Genomic DNA, 7,437 nt, shown 5'->3' on the forward strand with positions numbered 1-7,437 from the left:
TAAAAAGACAGTATAAGTCATTATAATCCATAATTATGTCCCCACTGGATGCAACGAATGCCTCGTTTATAATGGGTTTTCATGGTTTTGAATCATCGCTCCGGCCTGACGGCATCATAACAGTATGTGAGGGGCGTAACATTTCCGTCACACGCTTAAGGGTATGCGGCCAATCATAACGCACTGGATAGCTGGCCAATCACAGCACACCTTGCTTTTTCAGACCGATGAGCTTTGTAAAAATCGACACGTTTCAGAAAGGCGGGGCATAGAGGAGAAACAATAATGTACAGTATGTGGAAAATAATGTGTTTTTTGAACCTTAAACCACATAAACACATTTCATTACACCAAATACACCAAATAATGTTCTTTTTAGCAGCATCGTATGACCCTTTTAAGTACATAAAAAATCGAGTACTTTTGTACTTTCACTCGAGTAAAATTGAAAAAGGAGTACTTTTACTGGAGTAATATTTTATTATGCAGATCTGTACTTTTACTCAAGTACTTGATTTGTGTACTTCGTCCACCACTGCTTTGCTTTGCCAAGAGAGCTGTAGAGAGAGGGTGGAAGGAGTGGGGGCGCAGGAAAAGAGGGAAGGGTCTATTCTGGGACTCCCCAGATAAAATCTGCTGCAGTTGCTAAAATGCCACTAGGATGAGCACAGAGTTGGTGATTTATATCATCCAAATAAATATAAATTAGTTCTCCAGTTATGTTTTGGTACCCACAATAAATAAACTCTTAAGTGGAGCCCTTCTGCAACTTAGTTGGAACAAACAGCACAATACGGAGGCACAAAAGCCCAATTCTGTCTGTATAAATCATTATGCATGCTGTTGGCAAGATCGAAGGGTCTCCTTCAATCAACAACATAAGTCACAACATTTCATTAATATTTTATTCAGAATTAATTCTATTTAATATGTTAGTATTATCAATCAGCTGCTGTTTTGTTCCATGACTCTCTTCTCTCAGTATTGCAGTATGTCCTGCTTCGATCAGGCTGTTCCAAAGGAGTGATATGCACACAACTCAATCTGCAGCTTTAGGTTAATTTGTCTTGGTTACATGAACAGCCTTCATTTTTATTTTGTTTTTATATTTCCCTTTTACTGCACATTGTTTTAAGAGACAAAAACAAATGTGAAACATTGTGACAATGAAAAAACTGCAAAACACTGTATGGTACAGTCTTCATTGTAATGCTGTCAATGGTACGAAAGTGAACTTTGTTGTCTGGTAAAAGGATCCATTCCTCATGGAATTACCAAAGCAAATCTTAACTAGCACAGATTGGCCATTACAGCCCAGCTGTGGTTCTGTGAAAAGGTTTACCCAATGTCTAAAATGATCTAAGACCCAAATTGCCTCGGTGTGATATAAAAAGGGTACAGAATATTATTTTTGTCATAAAAGCTTTAAATCAGCCAAATTGTTGAACTCCACATAAATGTATTTGATATCAGCCTTTTGCTAATGTATATGATCAAACTGACTGCTTTTTGCCATGAGTTTCGTTGAATTGCCATCTTTATGAAGTTACATTTTATTTGGAACTTGATTCAAGTAATTACATAGTGCAGATGTGCAGTGCTACAGCATTAATAGGTTTTTCTTCCCCCTTTTTTTGATAGCTCGGATTATTATTTTTTCTTTTGGAATGTTTTTGAAAAGCAGTTTTTATTTGGTATTTTAGAATCAAAAAGATGGGAAGTTTGTGCATCCTCTTGCCAGTTTTTGTCACACCTCAGTATGTTTTGGTACACTTGTGTTTCTGTCTGAGCTTGACTTACAGCAAAGTTCAGGTGTGGAGGTCAGTTCGTCAGATGAAGTCTGAGAGAAAATACTAAAAGGAAAAACTTTTTATGGTTGTGTCCATGTGTACATACTGATGCTTTGAGTTTTTCATTTTCCTGCAGTTGATTGGCATTTCCTTTTTCCTCTGGTGGGAAAAAGCAAGTGATATCAGGCAAATCATTTGAGCATTGCATAGTGTTTGTATTTATCTTCTTTTTTTTTTGCTTTCAATAGAGCTATTGCAATAAAAAAGTTCCTGTAACATGTTTCAGTTGTCATTTGTTTTTATCTGTGTTTGTCTATGAATGAATAAGAGCAGACTGATTTCTTTTTTTTATGTCCATTGGTGAACTTTGATGTTTGCTTCAGAAAACAGATTGAGGGCAGTAACATCCAGTGATCCTTCTTTCTCACTACAACTTCAGTGTAAACATGCCATGGACATATTTGGCAGGATTATTAGTGGAGACAGGAGACTTTGTCATTGTTTCTAATGATTTACAATAAGAAGATGACACAATAATATAAAATTCAAAGGTCCCCTATCGTCCAACACAATATTTGAAGGCTCCTCTATTTTCCTCTATTTCTGCTGTAATTATGAGACATTGACCCTATCCATCTATCTATCTATCTCAACCTGTGGCCCCCTTTGAAGCTTGCTGAGGCCCTCCAGTGGTTTCTGGCCCTCTGGTTGAGAAGCTCTGATAGAGAGACCGCAAACACTGAGATGATATAATGGAAGAACATGTCGAATAGCATGGCATAGCAATAAACACCAAAGAGTGCTGCATTTTCTTGCTATTGCCAAGTCTGTTCACCATCTTAACTGGCCGCTGGACTATTACTTTTCTCTGATTCACAACATTCAATATTGTGAGATTTCCAGCAGACCAAATGACATTTAAAAATGTAGAGAATCCATAGCACACGCTTACTAAAAATAAAACCAGGTTAATTTAGGAACAGTTTAGAAAAACAGACAAATAATCTGTAGGACAATGTCAATTAATGTCCATTGTGAAAACGGAAACTGTTGCATGAAGATTTGAAAGTTTTTCTATATTTTCTGAACTTCAGTCTAACTTCATGGACTTCAGTCTGCATCTGATAAAAGAAGACAAGCATACACATGTATGCGTCACTGGTTGCACACCATAACACCTCCAACCCCCCAGCATGCTCATGCCAGTAAGCAGTGTCAGTAAGTAGCTTGGGGAAATCAAAGCGGATAACTGACCGCTTGCAAGTGAACTTTTCAGGGGGGGTCGACTTCATTCCCAGAAACTCCGAGCTTATTTGCCCATGAGCATGTAGCAAGAAACTTAAACTGGGAAACTATTATCTCCTTAAGGGCCTCAAACCACTACAGAAATCTACTCACGTATAATAATGTCTAGGGAGTGACCATGTCATGCACTGTTGTTCCTCCATAATGACGCCCTTAATTGGATTTTCAGTATTTAAATGTAAGCTTTTTGGCACTGCTTGCTAATGTACAGAATCAATCCACTATGCACTGTGAGACACATTGTACCTTCATTGGCAGCAGCACACATTGTTATCATTTGATGTGAAATGTCAGGTTCAAATATCATAGCTGAACCTGTCAACATGTAAGAGCCTTTGCTGAAGGCTAACTGAATACAAAGAAAGGGAAATGTTTATTACCATTTTAGTGTCCAGGCAGACTTATCAATAGGTGGCGAGAAGTGATTGTCTCTGTGAATCATTGAATTATTGACTCAATTCATTCAAAACACTGATTCATTGAGGAACAATCCACAATGGCTGCATCCAAATATTCCTAACTATATGTGATGTGAGTAATATGTCAGAGATGACAGTATTCATACAACAGTAGGAAAAAGTATCCGGATGACCTAGTATTTCTTTCATGATTCTGAAGAGTGCATCCAAATGGACACTTTATCCCATGGATCCACTGGAGAGAGTTGTGAATGGCAGTGAAGTGGTCTATAACCCAGCGGGCACCTCAGGTGACATCACCTGAATTTGATGTCAAATATTAGTCAAGACTTGATCAAGATGCTGTAACATCCTTTTAAATTCTGTTTGGACGGCAATTTCTTCCAGTGGTAATTGGGTGAATATAGGAAGTTAATCCCACACTGAAATTGGTTTAAAGTATATGTAGGCCAATATGTTTGACATTCAATTTACATCAAATCAACGTCATGTCAAGTTATAGACGTCAGTTTGATTAGCATATTTTGCCTGTTTTTTTACATCAGTTTTGATGTCAATTTGCCCACTGGTTAAATCACATGATAAGGACAACATGACACACACACATATACTGCAGTCTTCAAGTCATTCCACAGATTTTCAGTGGGGTTTAAGTCTGGGCTCTGACTAGAACATGCAAGGACATTCACCTTTTTCTCCTTCAACCACTGTGTTTTGCTGTGTGCTTTGGGTCATTGTCATGTTGGAAGGTAAACCTTCTTCTCATTGACAACTTTTTGGCAGAGGGCAGCAGATTTTCCTCAAGAATTTGACAGTATTTTGCCCCATCCATTTTTCCTTCTGTCCTGACAAGTGCTCCGGTCCCTGCTGCAGAGAAACACCCTCATAACAGGATATTACCAGCGCCATGCTTTACTGCAGGAATGCTGTTATTTGGATGGTGAGCTGTATAGACCAATTCAGAGTAGACGTCACAGTTACGTCACTTGCAGCTGCGCGCGCATAGTGGTTGCAGAAAAACACTGGGAACAAGTGGAGATAAATGGGTAAAATCCATGGAATAAAAGAAAAATATATTTTTGTGCCTTTTGATGTTAAGATCGGAATGCAAATAATTTTTATAGAATACTGTCATCAAAGACGCCATTTGAAGCTAAACGCAGACGTTTAAATGGACATACTATGGATGAAAACTGTTATGATTACTCTACTTTTAAAGCATAAATTTGATTTAAACAATTGGTCTACTTAATATTGACATATGCTGTTCATAGGGGACGTATTGTATTAACCCTACAGTTACAGCATGAAATATTATTTAAACCTTACTATTAACATTTTTACATAAAATTAATTTATTTTATCTCACAATTCTGACTTTTTTCTCGCAAATGCAAGTCTCTAATTCAGACTTTATAACTCGACTTAACTAAAAAATAATGAGTTTGTCAAATCTGAGGGAAAAAAGCCAGAAGAGCCGAGGGGAAAAGAGAGAATGACGAGTTGTTTTTCCTTATTAGAATTGTGAGATATAATCTCGAAATTGCGAGAATAAAGTCATAATTTTGAAATATAAAATCAAATTTACCTTTTTTTAAATTCTTTTATTCCATGGCTCCATAGACTGCCACTTGAAAATCGTCATTTTCTGCCTCCAGATAGGCTCTGCCCACAAAAACCATCATCCCTGTTTCGGATACCCTGATCTGTAAGACTATCCCACTCTCTAACGGCAATTTCGTTGAATAACAGTGCTTATTGCTAGGTGACAAGCTCTTGTAATATACGGAGAACATTTTGAAAATGACATCTAATCAATATAATTTATAATCTTTTTAAACCTATTTTGTACCCTATCCGTGAAATTCTCTAGCCGTATAGGCTATCTCTCCCAGGTTTTCTGCAACCATGATGCGTGCGCATCCTGAATGTTTACAAACTTATAATTGGTCTATTGGATTTCCGCCAGACATATTGTTTGGTGTTGAGGCCAAATAATTGAATTTTAGTCTCATCTGCCTCAGAATCTTCTACATCTTCACATCTTGGTGTGGTCCCGCCGCGGGTCTGCCAGTTTCCATCGGCGTCGTGGCTGGAGGACCCCCTTGTCTCCGCCTCCAGCCTCCTCGGCCCGGACTCCGCCTCGGCCCATCAACCCCGTGGCTCCGCCATGGCTCTTAGCTTCCTCCTCTCCACTGTGGCACGTCAGTCCACCAGCTCTGCCGGGGTCCCTCATCCCTCCGGCGGCGCCTTGGTCGGTCCTCGACCTGCCCTCACCTCGGAACTACACTCCTCTGGCTGCACCTCGTCCCTCCATCCCTCTGGCTCCGTTGGGCCCCTCCGTCCCTCTGGCTCCGTTGGGCCCCTCCGTCCCTCCGGCTCCACCTTGGTCCTCTGTCGCTCAGGCTCCACCACAGCCTTCCGGATCGCCCCTTGGAGTCGTCAGCCCTTCCTCCCTTCCACTGTCACGGTTATATTCTGTTCTTGGACTTTGAGTTTGTTTTCATTTATCCCACGTGTTCCTGTGACCTAGTTTTCCTTAGTTCCCTTGATTAGTTTATTCTGTTCACCTGTGTTCATTAATCATCTCATTAGTTCCCTCTTTTTGTTTCTGTACAAGTTCTCCCTGTTCTGTTCAGTCCTTTGCTGGTTATTGTTTGATGTTAGATGTTGGTTGTGCTGCATTTTCCCTGAGTTTCTCCAGTGTTTCTTCTGTGGATTTATTAAAGGAATGTTATTTGGAATTCTCCGTCATCTTGTGCTCCTTACAGCACCAACACGTGACAACGTGATTATTTTAAAGGGGGGTGATTCTTTTCTATACCCACTTTATGTATGTATATGTATATATGTATATATATGTATATATATATATATATGTATATATATATATATATATTGGTCAAACCAAAATTTATTCAGACACCTTCAACATTTCACACATTATCACAGTTTATTCACTATAGTTTACAAATGGTAATAAAATATGACAAGTGTCAAAGTGAATAATTTTTGGTCCCAAATGTTTATCAGTTTTACTGGTAGTCCACTGTATGAAGAATTTTTGGGTATAATATGTCACAGTTTACTTTATTGTTCTATTCTCACTTGCATAAATAAACTATAGTGTCCTGCACCCACTAGTAAAAAAAATCAAGCAAATTTATCTGGTGTCTGAATAATTTTTGGTTTGACTGTGTGTGTGTGTGTGTGTATATATATATATATATATATATATATACATGCAAAAATTAGTGCTTAGGCTGCATGTGGATCATGAGCTCAGTGGCTACATGTGAACGTTTACACCAAATTCCAACTCTCAAGGGATGTAGTATTTGCCACTAGATGCTCATATTTCAAAACAGACGTGAGCAGCGATTCCTTTTCCTTTAAAGTTCATTAAGCAAAAGGTTATTCCCTAAATCATGCAGGTCATCCGATATGCCCCTAAGGGTCAAATTACCTGGAAATTCAGATTTGACACGTCTCATTCCTTGAACCATTCCATAGACACAAAGTTAATCCAAAATCAGACTGTACAGTTTTCTTCAGCTTGAATGGTTTAACTTAAGGTATGAATATTGCAGGTGTTATATGCCTACTATATATTTTGGATACACATTTATGATTTAATAATTTAATCTTTAGTTAACTATCTGTCTATTAAAGTTGCTATCTGTCTATTATTGTCCGTCAATGTTAAAAACAAAGAAAAAAAATCTTTTCATAATAAAGGACCTAACTTTCAGAGCCTAACTGAACGATTCAGTTGCACAAGTAGTGAACAATGAACTTTCGGGCCAGGCTTTATTAATTCAGAACCAGTTTTGACCCTTGTTTCTTTTTCTAGGAATAAGACCACTTAAGTAATTTTTGTAATGAGCTTGGCTTGGTTGTTGCCCCTTGGTCCTGTTGTTGGC

This window comes from Sinocyclocheilus grahami, unplaced genomic scaffold (assembly GCF_001515645.1).
Source record: "Sinocyclocheilus grahami isolate Dianchi unplaced genomic scaffold, SAMN03320097.WGS_v1.1 scaffold605.1, whole genome shotgun sequence".
NCBI classification, from domain to species: Eukaryota; Metazoa; Chordata; class Actinopteri; order Cypriniformes; family Cyprinidae; genus Sinocyclocheilus; species Sinocyclocheilus grahami.